Genomic DNA, 18,388 nt, shown 5'->3' on the forward strand with positions numbered 1-18,388 from the left:
ACAAACTTGGTAGACCTTTATCCCAGCATGCCACAGGCCTAATATCAGGTCTCTAGGCCTCTTCGTTATTCACAAGAATTTGTTTAAATGATTTTTAGCCTATTTGACCCCTGTGACCTTGAATGAAGGTCAAGGTCATTTATTTGAACAAAGTAGGTAGCCCTTCATCGCAGCATCCTACAGGCCAATATCAGTACCCTGGGCCTTCTGGTTCTTGAGAAGAAGTCATTTAAATATTTTTAGCCTTTTTGACCCCCGTGACCTTGAATGAAGGTCAAGGTCATTTATTTGAACAAACTTGGTAGCTCTTCATCCCAGCATCCTACAGGCCAAATATCAGTACCCTGGGCCTTCTGGTTCTTGAGAAGAAGTTGTTTTAAAGATTTTACCCTTTTTGACCCTCGTGACCTTGAATGAAGGTCAAGGTCATTTATTTGAACAAACTTGGTAGCCCTTCATCCCAGCATGCCACAGGCCTAATATCAGGTCTCTAGGCCTCTTAGTTATTCACAAGAAGTTGTTTAAAGGATTTTAGCCTATTTGACCCCTGTGACCTTGAATGAAGGTCAAGGTCATTTATTTGAACAAACTTGGTAGCCCTTCATCCCAGCATCCTACAGGCCAAATATCAGTACCCTGGGCCTTCTGGTTCTTGAGAAGAAGTTGTTTAAAGATTTTAGCCTTTTTGACCCCTGTGACCTTGAATGAAGGTCAAGGTCATTTATTTGAACAAACTTGGCAGCCCTTCATCCCAGCATCCTACAGGCCAAATATCAGTACCCTGGGCCTTCTGGTTCTTGAGAAGAAGTTGTTTAAAGAGTTTACCCTTTTTGACCCTCGTGACCTTGAATGAAGGTCAAGGTCATTTATTTGAACAAACTTGGTAGCCCTTCATCCCAGCATGCCACAGGCCTAATATCAGGTCTCTAGGCCTCTTAATTATTCACAAGAAGTTATTTAAAGGATTTTAGCCTATTTGACCCCTGTGACCTTGAATGAAGGTCAAGGTCATTTATTTGAACAAACTTGGTAGCCCTTCATCCCAGCATCCTACAGGGCAAATATCAGTACCCTGGGCCTTCTGGTTCTTGAAGAAGAAGTTGTTTAAAGATTTTAGCCTTTTTGACCCCTGTGACCTTGAATGAAGGTCAAGGTCATTCATTTGAACAAACTTGGTAGCCCTCCATCCCAGCAACCTACAGGCCAAATATGAGTACCCTGGGCCTTCCGGTTATTGAGAAGAAGTTGTTTGAATAAAAAGTTTACGCACGGCGCACGGCGCACGGCGCACGACGACGGACGGTGCATGATGACAATAGGTCATCCTGACCCTTCGGGTCAGATGACCTAAAAAATCGGAATGAATTTTAATACTGAAAAAGAGAATCAAATTACCATTAGAAAATATAATCAAATTAGATCAGAAAATATAAAAAAATAAGTGTATACAAAGTTGATAAATTTTGAATATTAAACTCTTTCATTAGTTTGACCACTTAACTAGATAATGCAAGAAATAAAATTAATGAAATTAAACCTTGAAATTAATTTTCTAACAAAGAACTATTGCTATGCATACTCAGTACCAACATTTGTCAGAAAAACCTTACTAACTTATATATATAAAGCCATAACACATGACGAACAACATATACATGTAACTAAAATTACAAAAACAGATTCAATTAATTTCAAATTTTCTTTTCTTTCGAAGTACATTTTGTATCACATTTATCCTCAAATAATTAAGTCCCCCTCCCTAGTCTGGTTTGATTTATTTAACATATTGCTGAAAGCTAGGGTCATTTGGTGAAGGTTAAATCACTGACCTGACAACAGCCCTATAATGGTTTCAGACCAAGAAATGAAGGACTATACTATTGGTTCCATTACAGACACCTTTAAGTCACAATATACGTAACTAGCTGCACAAAGTCAAGTTAGATTTGACCCCAGTATTATTACTATTTGTAGATGTAATTAAAATTAAACTTTATCAAAAATATTTATAATCTTTTCTTAGTAACTTTGGTACCACATTTGTTGAAGTTTGATGCTTGTAAACATGCCTTCATTTTAAACTGGTCACAATATTGAAGTAACTATCATTGTTGAACCAAAGTCGAAAGTTTGTGAACCATTCTTAGGATAGTTCGGAAAGACGTCATTTAATTACGGTATAGTCATATGGTGTTCTCCGCAACAACTTAACAATGTCGTCTAACTTTGGCTTGTTAAAAAAGTGGACCCCACTTAGCTATCTTCAACATTTATTTGAGTTTTTTATCAAATATTTCCGAATAATTATCGCCTATCTCTGCACGATTTATAATAGGAATTTTTTCTTTATTATTTTTCTAAGTCACGAAAAAATAAGACAGATACGGATACTAAATTATGATCAATATCTGGTCAAGGTTTCAGGTTTGGAAATTTGGCCTGTGTATTATTATCATAGAAAATGTAAGATAAAAAAAGAGGGCTTATTTGCTGATAAATATGGTAAGTAATATTGAAAGAAACGACTAAAAACAAACGTAGAAAATATTGACAAACAAAGGACGGATTACAAAGAATGCCAAAGGAATGTTCCCATGTCATAAAATAAATATCACAATCTCTTACAACAGTTCTCAACATGTACATAAACAGGGTAGACGATGACTGCTATTCACACGGTGGCTCTAGAAATTGATGCGGTAGAAAACAAATTAATAATGAGGCAACCAGAGGTAGAAAGTATTCCAATCCAAAACAATATTACTTTAAAACTAAACTGAAAATGCAAATATTAATTAAGAAAAAAAACAACATTGCACAACCCTATTTACATATATGGCAGCACTACAAATATTTTAAACAAAATTTACAACAAAATATATTCAACATGCCATTTTAAGAAAAAGAGGAAATTCAATGAAACGCTATCAGGAAAAATGAGACAAATCTGAAAAATGACTTGAATGAAAACTGCAATATTAGCTAGGTTTATAAAACATCCCCGCAAATAAAAAATCTCTGTAAGACAACATTTGTCATGGAAGCATTTCATACAATTTCTTTTATCATAAAACACCTTAAACTAATTTCTTTTTCAAAATCACAATTGGATTGAAATAAATAAATAAATGATAAATTAATTACAACTATTTACATCACTGTTCCATTACAAATATGAAATCAGTTCGTAAGTTTTTATTGGAACATTTCAGGTATAAATTTTCATAGACCAGCTGTTTATTTGTTTTTTTTTTGTACATACCAATAATGCCTTTAGCACTGATTTTTATTCAAATGAATATAAAACCAAACACTTCATTAGAATGTCTATTGAAGTTATTGATATGATCTCAATAAAATATGTACCGGTATTACATTATATATTAGATGCTATGATGCTACATGTTCTAAAATTTTGGTACAGTATTTTTTAAATATCAACATTACACATTATAGGTATAATCTTGGCAATCTCAATTAAGATTTTGTCCTAAAATTACTATTAACCATAACACAACTACGACTGACTAGGGACTACAATCAATTACTTTTTTTTAGAAGAGCAAATGGAATATCAAACCTACAGTTTTGTCTGTTATGTGTTTGTTTAAGTTTGGACAGGCTGTTTTTGGTTGATTGTGCACACACCCAACTTGACGTCTAAAATATAAAAAATTTAATATATGTATCTATCATCAAATCAACATTAAGGCACATAATGGGTGTTGAATGAAAAATAAAAAAAATTTTTAACCATTTTTTTACAAACTGTAAAAAATCTGAATCACGAGCGTGAATGTGATGCTTTGAAGTCAGCTCAATATAACAATCAAGACGGTTCAAGACGCTTTTCATGATGCACGAGGGAAAGTAATATTCATCCAGCAGAAGCTCAGAGCAATTGCTCTTTATTTGGCAAGCGTTCAAGTGATAAACCACCTCCCAATATAATGCAGCTGACCCAAAATGGATATATCTGTTACTGGAAATAAAAAAATTTATTCTTTCCCTTATGTGGATTTCCTTCTCAAATGGGGGGTTTTTTGGACAAGGATGGAGTGAGAAATATATGAATAAAAAAGAAACAGAAAATTTTGGGCTCCGTTTATTTCATAAATTGAACTTTTTAAACATTGCATAATTTAATGTTACTGAAACATCTGGCTGTGCCCTTTTAGGCCCTTGCCTTCAAAATATTATTCTATACAAACACCTATACCAGAATACCTTATATGCAGAAGTGCATAATGTCTGTATATTAACTATAGAATCAAAATCCTATGCTCAAACAAATACGTTTATTTCAAACAGAACTTAAGTGCAAGCCACTTGTGTCCATGCTCATGTCCTTAACTTTATGTCCATAAATAACCACAAGATAATCATTTGTTCAACCATTATCGAATCAGTAAACTTAAAGTCAGTAAACTTAATAAGTTTATTCATTTACTCACCTGTATAAAATTTTTAAAAAGGGGAACAGTATGTGTGGTGTTTTTGTTCCTGAGGTATGGGTCACTGTCCACTCCAGAAATCGGACTCTTCCTACCTCATTATCACTTGCCTGTAGTCACTGTCGGGGTCATCATATTGTCCTTCGTGTTCAACCTTAGGTTTCTTTATAGCACGGAAACATGACTCCAACCTTAGCTGGCTTACTTTCATTTTCCTTAGTATTTTTATTATCATTGCAAGAATCACTATCTTTTTGATATATTATGCATTACTATCTCCAATACATCTTTCTTTTCAAGGATTGATAAATCAAGTTCAAACCCTTTTGTTGGGACCATGTCTTTAGATTTAAAGCAAGAACTCAACCAACTGTTTTTATATCTGAATGTTTTTCTGGGGGGTTTATCTATTTTCATAATTCTACACATCCTATCAGCTTCCATTTTGTCATCGACTATCAAATGACTTATGTTCACTTTCTAACTGGTCATGTTGAATGCCGCCATATTTTTTGAAGCTTGAGAAGTAAATATCTGCTTCCTCATCTTTTCAATGCTTGCTTTTCAAAATGTAAATTTTGCAATCCCCAGTAAGAATTTATTTGACTCCGCAAACTGGAATGATTCGGGAAGTTTTCGTTTCTTTGATGTCATCTTAGAAGATCTGAATTATTGTATATGAAAATATATATGTATAGCTTTAAAAATTTTGATAGATCATACGTAGAAAAATAAACACGGTTAAAAATATATCAAACATAACAAGACAGACGAGTAAAGCTTTCTGTCAGCAATCCGCCGCCGGATGTAAACAAATAAAATTCCAAGAACGCGTAAGAGAGAAGTGTTTTGATTGGTTTGCTGCTTTGGTGTCAACTGGTTAGTACGAAAACTGTAGTCGTGACCCAAGCACGAGCCGCGGAATAAAATAAATCGACATACTCGATACTCCAGGGGTTCCGGTCACTTAGATCTCTAAGTCCCTAGTCTATCTCAAAGAAAAACTGAAGGCAGCTCTGAGGAAAAAATCTGAACCAATCACAGGCCTGCAAAGATTTCCTTTGAAAACTACAGAGAGAAATCCTCAATACTTCAGGGGTTCCGATCACTTACACCCATGGACTATCTCATAGTAATCTATTGAATATTGGGGGATGACTTCAATATACAGTACATGTAATAAAAGTTCCAGATGGTTTAGAAATAACACTGTTTGATTGATAATTGGTTTAAAGAAAGGCGCTTCCAGTTCGAATGATTTTCGAATAACAAAGATAACATTTCTTATTTTAGTTAAGGATCAATAAGTTACCTACGGCCTTGTTTTATTGCCTCAGAGATTTAAATCTCTGATTGCCTGAATAAAAACTATATTAAACATCATGATCAGAAAAACTGCATATCAATCCATAATACGATACAATACTTTATATATTATATAATAGTAATATTTGTGCAAAAATAACGTATTTAAAAATGCTTATTTAATGGAGTTCCTCATCTGTCGTCAGCCAAGAAGTCACGTGTCGAAGGTCACAGTCATATTTATTTACATTGTGTTTAGTACATAGAAATGTTGCATCATCTCTAATTAAATTGTTTTGGGTAGCTACTGTTGTAACGGAAAAGATATTAGCTAGGCTGACTGGCTTTTCCGTCAGAAGCCAAGGTGATATCTTTTTTGCTACGACAGAAGCTAATTGCTGGGGGTAATGCAAGGAGCCGTCCTCCATGCAGCACCAATTGTCTTTTATAAACTGCACAGGGCGAATCGACTTTTTGTTACTTAGAACGCTCGGAAACCTTTTAAACATCTCGACCGTTCTTTTGAAGAGCATGACAAAATCTAGTCCGACTAAAATTGCCTATATTATTGGGGGCTTTTTTTCCTAATAATATATTAGGCCCAAAAAAATCAAAAAGCCTAAAAATATATAGGCAGGTTTTAGCGGACTAGACAAAATCTTCGGTCTCCAATTCCCTAAGAATTTATTTATGCTTTATTATCCTATTATGAACCCCCTATTAATTCCCGTGTCTTTTTGTTTCTACCGATAATCATGTGACCGTGTTGGTTTTTTACGTGTGTCTTGATATAAGGGCGGACTGCATTGAAAATTCGACAATCTGTTTGTTGGCAAGCCATCTTTTAACCCCCGAATTTTCTATTATTATATACGTGCAAATATCTTAATTTTTCCTATGTCATCTCGTCTATTTTACAAAAATTATTTAGTATGCTCTGTACTGAGTCACATTTTAATAACATATGATAACCTATATATCATGTGCATACTTAATTATCCCGACTATGCTTTCATTAAGGTGATAAATTTTCAAATGTGTTTAATTATACTTTCTGTGGTTTTTATAATTTTTGTCAAGTAGACCATAATTATAAAAACGGTTTAGATAGTACTTCAGTGCCGCCGTAATGACATCATGATATCTAGTGTTGAAGGTTATATCATGATAGGATGGTGAAATAAAAGCGGGAGTTTGCGAAAGAGCGAAAAAAAAAAGAGATTTATGATAGGTAGATTTTAGTCCGCTGAACACCTGCGTATATAATTAGTATTTTTTTTAATATTTTTTCCCTAGGCCTAATAGGCAAAACAACCTTTAAAAGTCTAATAATGTAGGCGGGTGTAAGCGGGACTAAGTACATTTGAACAGCATTTTTGAAGTTTAAAGTGGAAGATAAAATCATAAACAATTAGATAGTATATTATCAGAGATTTCTAAATTTAATCCCTGATAATGATATAATAGTATCTAAATATCAGATAAAAATATTATTTTATTACGAAAATAAATAAAATAAATAAATATCAAGATTCGACTTTGGCCCTAGCTCAGACTGGGGGCTACTTTTACCATTTCATGTATTTTAGTTTGTAAAACGCCATTTGCGATTGGTCAGTGCGGGATTTACCGGAAATGAAAATTATAACGCGCCATTTTTGACAGGTGAGAATGAAGAGAAAGTTTACGTTTATCTGTTTTTTGATGTAAAAGTAACAGACGTGTGTAATGAATTTAGTCATTTTGAGAAAAGTTTGTTTTTTAGGCCTGATATTGATTAGATATTTCTTTCTTCTATCGGCCCGCATGTTGAACGATTTCAGTTTAGCCCTAGACTTTAGCCAAGTTCAGTGAAGTTTATTTCTTGCTTCAGCTGCTGAATGAGAAATAATCCATCTTCGTCCTGTTTGGGAAACACATACCACTCTATACACATACTCATTCATAAGATTTGATGAAATTGATTTTTCACTCATTGTTGTGGGGGGATTTTTTTCCAAATGTTTTTTCCTGAATTTTTGAAAATTATTTGGAGAAACGTTGAAAGTGATCAGAAAAGAAGCATTAAAAATCTTTCGAAAATTGTGATTCAAAACCTTTGTTGAATTCTTGTATAAGAGTTATTACTGAAAGTTACGAATCAATTCTAGAGAATCAACGATAACCTGTGTGTCATCTAGACCGAAAATAAAAATGTAAGTATTTATTTACAGTAAATTTTTATTTTAATATAAATATAATAGTCAGAAACCTTAACAAGATCTTCTACAATATTGCCATCAACTTTTGCCCTTTTATTATCAGCTTGAAAATGGAGAAAAAAATAATCAAGCTGTATGAAGATGGTCTTGTCAACGAACTTGGCAAATCTGTACAAGAGATCCCAAGTCAGGAGGTGGGTATGATAAAAGAAAATGAACAACAGAAAAGAAATAAACAAACAAACTTATTTTTTTTTATTTTCATATTTAATCTCCATATCATTCAAACTGAAATTAAGGCGTAAATAGGGGTAGGGGCGGTTATGGGGATATGGCCGCTTATTGAGTCAATAACTATACATAATCTGCTTACAATATCAAATTAATGATAATTATGTAAGTATTGAAATGGTCATAAATCAATAAAATTCATAATATTTAACTTATTACCTGGTTCCTTCGTTATATATTGTGATTGAGTGGAGAATATGTGCTTTCCTATGTTTATATGCATGGTGGCATACATATATGTTTCATTGAAATATATTATAGAAGAGTCTATTATGTCCCACTTTTGGAAAGGTCGAGAAAAAAACATAAATGTACCATAGCCTAACGAAGCATACAGGCATTCATACACGCACCACATTGTGACATATTGCATACAGAGGAGGAAATTCTTTTATGACCATTTTACAGTAATAGACAGTAAACCTATAAACAACCAACCAACCAACTATCAGGTATGTTTATCCTTTTTTCACAGCTTACTCAGATGATTGAGAACAGAGCTCTTCGGGGCAAAGGAGAAGTATTGCCGTTACTTCAAGCTATTCTACAAGGTGAGCAAATCTTTCAACAGGTTTAACAAAAGCGATGAAAGATAAAGAGTACCTGATTATAAATATATACCTAGAAAAACCATTGTCTTACACGAGTCTGTAGATCTGGAAATAGTCTCGTGGGTTTTGAACGTGTGTGGTTGAGTGGCTAAGGTACCGATGCTTTGACATATAACTAGTAGCCTTCTACCTATTAATTTTGAGTTTTGAATTCTACGTGAGGCAGTAGCCATGTAGTGATTATGTGTCAACGGTTTTTCTCCGGTTCTCCAACTTCATTTTAGTATTCACGATCAATTAGTATTAATAGACACTCACAGTGCCTCATTTGCCTAAAAAAATAACAATAGATCAATGATTAAAAGAAATTAACTAAATTCTTTGTAATCATAACAATCATCTGCAACTTCACAAAATTGGAAGGTCATTAAGGATAATTGTGATGAAAAGAAATTTGTGAAAATGTTTTTTTAATTTTTCCCTCCAGGTATTTCTGCCATAGAACCAAGAAATGTGAAGAAATCTGTGTCAGTGTACACACACTGTATTAATCTTCTGGAGCAGAATGAGATGAGCAACAAAGATGCCTCTAATGTTGTAGGACTTCTGATGTTGGAGGTATTGTTAAATATTGTATAAATATTAAAGAGTCGATCATTTTATATGGACAATTGTACCCTCAAAATAATATGGGCAGTAATTAAAAGTGTATTCTGTATGGTTGTTTTTTATTTGAGAGCAATTAAATTTCACTTTATTCGCAGTCTAGGTAATTTCTGCGAACTTAAACATTTGTGAATACAATGGACAAGAAAGGTAACCAGCTGTGTAGAATATAACTGTTAGGAATTGACATTGAATGCACGAAAAATCTATACCCAAGAAAAAGTATCAAAAATGAAAATTTCTCAGTGTGAAATTAAAACACCTGTACAAAAATATTACCAATCATCTGTTCTGTGGTGTTTTGTGGGGTAATAGATTGCATTTTGAACTAGACTAACTTTCTGTAAATAGAATAGCTGGTCAACCCCATCCTATCATATGTGGCTTTATATGAAGGGATGGAGGAGAGTATTCTTATCTTAAACAAAATATCTCTGTTTTTTTATTTTTTTTATCTGTTTTCTCTTTAAATCGGGATATGAATAATAAATACACATGCATGGGAAGTACAGACAGGGTGCTATGCTAGGTAATGTCAATCTTTAAGATAAAAAAAAGGTTTGCAATCATTGACTCATGACCAGTAAACTAAGTATATTATATATATTGTATTGTACATTTATCATCAGGCTGACAGCCTACCTGGATCAGCTCTAACTGAATTGTCCAGCTTATTTATTGACCTGGTCAAGAATGGTCAAGCTCAGTGTGGGAAGTAAGTAATAGAAAAACTCAATTTCTGTAGGTTATTGTGAGAAATACGAGCATTTCTCTAAAGTTATAAATGGGGTACTTAAGGAATTCAATGGTGTAAGTTGTCTTACCTCAAAAGTAATGCAACTTATGACGGACCAGGGTGACTTTTGCAATATGCAATTAGACTTGGAAAAAAATTACACTTTTGTCTATATCTAGGCAATTGAAAATATGAATATCACAGAAACACACACAAGAGTAAAAAAGCTTTCATTCTACATTCAAATCTTTCTTTATTAAATTTTGGATTTGTTTTTGAAATGCAGAAGAATAGTAGATCCCCTAAAATATCATAGTTAATCATATAAGATCTAGCTTTTACTATATTGTATGTGAACACATCAACTGTGCTGCTTGTTGAAATGTTACCAACATTCTGTAACATAAAGAAAATCTATCTTTTGGATGAAATTTGTTTTACAGAGGACTGGAACTTCTGCCTAAAATCCTGTCGGCCCTGGCTAATGAAGAAACTGTGATAAATGGTGATAACAGTATGAGTGGAACCGAGTACAAAGGCCATGTCCTCAACAGTCTGTGTTCCTGCAGGTATTTTTTGTGAAGTCAGGGGGCTTCTTCATCCATTTCTTATTGCTCTATTGATATTTCATCATTGTAAGACAATAAAAAAAAAAGTTATTTCAAAATGTTCATGGATATAATATTTGAAATGATGTTCATCGGTTCATGGATATAATATTTGAAATGATGTTCATCGGTTCAATGGTTATCAAGAATTGATAATACACTGGAAAATCTCCTACATATAGTATGTTGATTTTGTGTTTTTCTAGAATAGAAAAGATTTCATAACATTGAAAAACTTTCAGAAAACTCTTTGTCCCATATTGACAGGTTTTTGAGATGGAATATAATTATTCAAATTAAAGAGATTTTTTTTTGTTTAGATGGAACACCCAGAGCATTATTTACCTTGCGGGGATGTTTAAAGATGTCACCATGACACTAGACGAACTAAATTTTGTCCTGGAGAAGAATGTTGAGGATGATGAAGGAGTTAGAGCATGCTGATCTGCCAGCATTGGTCTATCAACTTCTACTCTTATCAGCAAAGGTAAAAGTATGCTGATCTCAGCAAAGATAAAGTATGTTGATCTCAGCAAAGGTAATTTAAGTATGCTGATCTCAGCAAAGGTGAAAGTATGCTGATCTCAGCAAAGGTAAAGTATGCTGATCTCAGCAAAGGTAAAGTATGCTGATCTCAGTAAAGATAAAGTATGCTGATCTCAGTAAAGGTAAAGTATGCTGATCTAAGTAAAGGTAAAGCATGCTGATCTTGACAAAGATAAAGTATGCTGATCTCAGTAAGTAAAGATAAAGTATGCTGATCTCAGTAAAGATAAAGTATGCTGATCTCAGTAAAGATAAAGTATGCTGATCTTGACAAAGATAAAGTATGCTGATCTTGACAAAGATAAAGTATGCTGATCTCAGTAAAGATAAAGTATGCTGATCTAAGTAAAGGTAAAGCATGCTGATCTCAGTAAAGGTAAAGTATGCTGATCTTGACAAAAATAAAGTATGCTGATCTCAGTAAAGATAAAGTATGCTGATCTAAGTAAAGGTAAAGCATGCTGATCTCAGTAAAGGTAAAGTATGCTGATCTTGACAAAGATAAAGTATGCTGATCTAAGTAATGGTAAAGCATGCTGATCTTGACAAAGATAAAGTATCCTGATCTAAATAAAGGTTAAGTATGCTGATCTCAGTAAAGGTAAAGTATGCTGATCTAAGTAAAGGTAAAGCATGCTGATCTAAGTAAAGGTAAAGCATGTTGATCTAAGTAAAGGTAAAGCAAGCTGATTATAGTGTATCAGGTGTGGTTAAGATTTGAATAGAGATGGTATATTCTCATGATGGAAAAATGTCCCTTACTACGAATGTTATCTTACATATATAGTAAAACAATTGTTTTTGTCTAATCCATACCCCCTGTCTATTCCAGCATAATTTTCATGGCACTTCCTGATCACTTTGTTGTGTTAAGTAAAACCTGTGTAATTTGGAAACCTTTCTGTACTAGTCAAACATGATAGTTCTGGTGACATTCGGTTTAAACAAGTCACACTGTCACTATACAGAGAGCCATAAAAAGGGCACAATGGACCCTAATGATAAAACGTTTTGACTTAAAATATGTAAATCATTTAATTACAGGGTCATCAACGTCTATAGTCATCGAAGGAATCACAAACTTCTTCATAGAACAAGACAAACACCTACGAGGGAAAATCTACCAATGAACTCAGGTTTGTGTTTCAACAGGAAATCTTTAAGGAGTTTTTAGTTGGATTTTAGCACATCTATCTTGTATTATCAGAACTATTAAATAGATTTCAAGTTGGCTTGGGGCATTTTGAGGAAACTACACTGTAAATATAGTATCTTATGGGATATTTTTTTCATCCCTGATCCATTTGATACCATGTGGTGAACTTTTAATTTAATATGCAAACAGTGATTTTTCAAGGTATTTTGGGAAAACAGTTTTTTGTAACAAATTGGGAATTTTTAATCGCAAAAAGAGCATTCTTTGGAAAAAGTTACCCATTACAGAACATTGTATTACAGGTGAAAAGATATTGTTAAACAGTAAACTGTTTCGTTTTATCAAAAGGTGACGACCATCACAACAGCTTCAGAGTAGTTTGTTTTTAGATTAAACAACAAGGGGAGAGATTTGTGTGTTTTATTTTGTATTTTAGCGATTTGCTTTGGGAATTTTTTCATTATAATTAGGAAAAAAACATCGGTGGGGTTGGTCGTTCACCGACCCCAGTTATATAAGGAGAAAATTCACCGGCAAACTGGATCAGCAAGAAGGATGAGCATCAATTTAGGTTTAGGTATTAAAATATTGGTTGGATTTTGAACTCAAAATGATTTTAAATGGTTTGCAGGTCTTTTACACAAAAGCCATTTTACTATTTGTTATTTATAGCAGCAAGCAAATATTCTCATTACCATACCAATTAATAATGTTGATATTTAATATGTGTATTTACAACCTTAAATCATTTATTGGGTACCAAAATAAAGGGTTTTCATCTTCCAAAACTGAAAGAAAAATATATTGTGAAACTTTTTTTGTAAATTTTGCCACATCTAGATTTTTACAAGTACTTGAGGACAATACATAGAGCCGACCTGTCAATTACCATACCAATTAATAATGTTGATATTTTAAATATGTGTATTTTCAACCTTAAATCATTTATTGGGTACCAAAATAAAGGGTTTTCATCTTCCAAAAACTGAAAGAAAAATATATTGTGAAACTTTTTTTGTATTTTTTGCCACATCTAGATTTTTACAAGTACTTGAGGTCAATAAATAGAGCCGTCCTGTCAATCAAACTGATTTAATCGACCAATCAAATAATTTTCCTACGCTTCAGCCCGCTCAGTCGGCGACTCGGCCACCATGATGTCCCACAAGCGAGAATTGCCCCACATGTACACGTATACATATGCTTTTGTTGAAAGCTACGTTTTCATGCATGTATGCATTGGGATAAAATGAAGTGTGATCCATGAGAAATACCTACAACAACCTAACCTGGATTAGTTGTTTGATTTCCTAATTTGGCTAGAAGATAATTGTTGAAAAATATGTCGAAGATGGACAGGGGCCTTCATATCACATGTCTCAGCGAGGACTGATGATATGTCAACATAAACAATTATAAACATTGTAATATTGATCAAATTATCGTATGTATTATACTTAACATATTTTTTATGTTGAACAGTGAAGACCTGATGGAGGATGACAATGAGGAAAACTGTCCGCCATATTGAAGGCACCATCATACTCCATGTTAGCTTCGCTACCAAACTTGATCACAACCTCGGGAAGGAGTTCATCAAATTTCTTAAGGTTTGTATCAAATGTGTCCTTTTGTATGTAAAACTAAAATTATTTTTATTATATATGAAGAAATATTTAAGGCAAGGTCATTCCAATTTTATTTCTTGTTCTCTGGATTTTGGAATTTTAAAATAGGAGTTAGCGAGAATATTTGAAAATGTTTTGAAAGCGGGAAAAATTGGAGGCAAGTGATAATATTTTCACAGAAATTTTTTATTAGACTTTTATGTTTATTCGTGAAATAACACATGATAACCTAGTTTTTATGTTAAAATATAAATTTTGCTGTTTTCTTCAATGTTTTCATAACTGTATCAAAGATGTAAAAAAAAAACCCAGGAAGTCTAGTATTCCTGCAGCTATTGAAAATATGCTAGTACACAAAATGCTTTCAATTATGGCAAGCCAAGTTACTTTTTATTCCAATTTCCGATATCGGGAATTCCAATTTCCGATATCTGGAATTCTAATTTCCGATATCAGAAATTCAATTTCCGATATCGGGAATTCAATTTCCAATATCGGGAATTCAATTTCCGATATCGAGAAATCAATTTCCGATATCGGGAATTGAATTTTCGATATCGGAAATTGAATTTCCCATATAGGAAATTGTTTTCTAATTCCCGATATCGGAATTAGAATTTCCGATATCAGAATTTAGAATTTCTGATTATCAAGAATTTTTGTTCTAATTCCGATATCAGAATTAGAATTTCCGATATCGGAATTAGAATTTCCGATATCGGAATTAAATTTCTGATATCGAGAAATCTAATTCCGATATCGGAAATTCATTTCCGATATCGGAATAAAAGAATAATAAGTAACTTGGCTTGCCATATTCAATGCATGGTATAATTCAATTTTAAGACAAATCATGAAAAATTTTAACATTGAAATAGCAATGTTTAATACTTAAAAGGAAATAGTCAAGAAAGCTTTACTTATTGTCAATAATTTCAATAATTAATTTGCTGTTGACAGAGCTATCAGCAAAAACCAACGCACTAAATAGAAACAATCAGCGATTAGCATTAATGGAAAATTTGTTTAAACCCAATATAGCCTCATCTGACATGCACATTCTTTTTTAGTTGACACATAATATTGTATGAACTGACTATTTTTGTTTAGCATGTTACTTATTTAGCAGCTCATACTTAAAATGAGATAATGTTTATACATGTAACCACCAAAAATATTAACACAAAAATTATTCATTTTAATAACATTCCTTCATTGTCTTTAAAAAGTATATTTGTATAAAAATTTATAGACAGTATGGCTCAAAAGTTTCACCACATGTATATCAGCATTCATAAAAGAAATATTCTAAATTTATTTTTTTATGATTTTCTCATGAAACGCTTTGGGTAATTCAAATGCAAACATACATAACCAATCAACATAAAAATGAAGGCAAATCTATGTTATATTGTTGAAGAAGTCAAAATGAAACATAAGTAATACTATGTTTGGATCCCAGTAAAGTGTGTAAATTTACTACCGATATTTGACCGAATAGCAAACGAGTCGTCACCTAGCTGTTAACTAAGTCACGCAGTCAAAACATGTTGGCAAATACAAGCTATGTGGGCCACCTGTCAAAATACCACACTGATTGGGTCTTAAGATAAGATAACTGAGGTGTTAAACCACTAAGCGGATTGCCCATAAAATAATTGACATGTCTTTTTAAAACAGTTGCGGACATCGGCAAAAAAAAAAAAGGCTAAAATCGGGACCATCCTATTAAAAAGTATGCGTCCCTCAGTCTCTATTTCTATGTACCACTCTGTCTGCACGTGATGGGGAAAAACTTGACATTTAGGTATGTTGTTGTAAAGGTTTTTAAGACGCTTGCTTGTTTGAAGAGACTGCACAAATAATACAAACATCTGGGTGACCCAGAAACGGTTACTAGTAAAAATGACCGGGTTCATCAGATTTTCGGACAAAAAAATGGGAGCGCTAAGAAAAATTATTTCATTTTTATTTCATTTTTGGAAAAGAGGAGCAGAAAATCTGACGAACGAGAAATCAAATTGGAATGGCCTAAGATAACATATGAAGCTATAGTTTTGATATTTGATGTTACAGGGCCGACAACACGGCAGTACTACTGAGGTACTGGCACCGTTCAATCTCGCCCTGGCTCTGTCACTCTCCTGTATCCATAGGTTTGAAGACCAGGTATAATATTACTCATTTTCTTAAAATAGCAGGTAAATCAACATAACTAACTCGAATCTGGGACCATGAAAATTTAACTATAAATTTCAGAATTTATTTTTTTGTCAGTCAAATTTGCTTGGCTAAGTTCCTAGTAGTAAGCTTAAGATCATTATCTTGGGATCCTATATGCCATCGTGTTAACCCAATGTTTACCTATGTGTCTCTAAATCTTACTATGATCCTTATTGGTAAATGAAAAAGAAATTCTAGCTCATTAATATTATAGAAATTCTGGTAACTATTTTTTTTTCAGTGTCAAAACTTTCAAAAATATGAAAAAGTATAGAACCACAGGCATAGCCTATGTAAATTATCACCCATCTCATGCTGAACAGAAAGGAGAATTAGATAATGACAATACAATTTAAGACAGACAATTACTTGCAGCATTGAATCAAACTTCATTTTAAAAATGATACATTTTGATAGACACTTATTTTCTGCAGATATTTGACTTCCTGAAAGGCACAATTTTAAAAAGTTTTAAAGATTGTGACAAGCAGGACCAGTCTGCCTGGGTTAGGGAAGTTGTTCCACAGAGTAGTCGTATCGAGGACTTGGTGCTGGAAAACTGTACAGAACAGGTGACTTATATATATAGGTTTTATGTGATTTATATCAAGGGTAAAGGTGAAACCAGGTAAGTTATGCTTGGGGTTCAGGTGATATCAGGAAACAAAAGTGCAGACTTAAATCAAAATTTAAGTTTTTCTCCTTTTAACTTATATGAAAGCTTGTCAGCTTTGGACTTAAGATTGTTTCAAGAAATTGGTAAGTTATATCTAGATAATATCCATTCGCTGCAATTTCGATTAACCACCTTTTGAGAAATAGGATTTAAAGCACAATGATCTTTAAAAAAAAAAAAAAAAAAAAAATGGCAAATTCAGTTAGTGTATTGAAATGCATTAAAGATGCTCCACTGCTAACAAATGGTATTTTTTCACAATTAAAAACAGTTTTTCTTCAGTTACAAAAGTTACTTACTTTACACCATTACCACCATTGAAAAGTTTGAGCTTCTAATTTTAATTTAAGTTAAAGATATGAAAAATAATTAATTGCATCCTGAAAATATTCCGTGACACTATATCCTATATGGAATGAAGTACTGATTGCGCATGCACCAAAGGCGAAACAAATTAACAAATTATCTTATATTATTTTTTGTGTTAATTAGGCATATATACACGATTAAACACACATTATTGTTTAAATGATTAATATCATTTATGCTCTGTCGGCGGTGGAGCATCTTTAATACTAATTGTTGAGACAAAGCCAAGCATCAGATAGGAGTCATGTAGAGGATTAAAACTGTAAGTAACTTAAAGTTCCTTAATACTGCTATTTAACAAACTGTCTTTCGTGTGCAGTTTAATGTCACAAATTTACTTGGATCACAAAGTTTGTGAAAGTTTATTTCTGCAAATTCATATTTATATCACTATTCACTTTTCAAGTCTGTGAAAGTAAATTATTACCAATTTGTTTGAAATAGAAATTGCTAAGTTTAGCAGCCGAGAATGAAAGTTGATTTATAGTATATAAGCACAAAATCCTGAAGTGGATTGACTTAATACCGTGTATGTTTTGTACACATTGATTTATAGTGTGTATGGCTGGGACCATGTGATACAGGGACTAGTACAGCTGGGTTTGGCCTTGATGGACTCTTTTGGGCCGAAAGCAGCATTTGGACGAGTGGAAGAGACCAGTTGTGTGCCGTCAAACACACCAACACATCGTGCCTGTCAACTTGGAAGCAAAATATTGCTTCATACATTCAAAGTAAGATATACATTCTCTTATTCCAGCGTTGGGTATCGCTACTTGATACCAATATAATATCATTACTCATTTTAAAATATACCAATATACCTGTTTTAAAAAGGTACTCTTTAATATCAGTATTTGAAAAAAGGTCATCTGTGAAAAGTGACTAAATGAAGGAGACAAACAGGCAGTGTGTGTAAGAACACAATCCTCAAACATTCATGTCTTCTTTCTTTCGTGGTATAGAGCTTTGATATAA

At 33.1% G+C, this 18,388-nt stretch overlaps 1 pseudogene; it reads left to right on the forward strand.

Moving 5' to 3' along the window:
- Positions 1-7,409: 7,409 nt before the first annotated feature.
- LOC138335090 (Fanconi anemia group I protein-like) overlaps positions 7,410-18,388 on the forward strand; it is a 35,900-nt pseudogene continuing 24,921 nt past the window's right edge.

The sequence above is a fragment of the Argopecten irradians genome, chromosome 11 (genome assembly GCF_041381155.1).
Source record: "Argopecten irradians isolate NY chromosome 11, Ai_NY, whole genome shotgun sequence".
Lineage (NCBI taxonomy): Eukaryota > Metazoa > Mollusca > Bivalvia > Pectinida > Pectinidae > Argopecten > Argopecten irradians.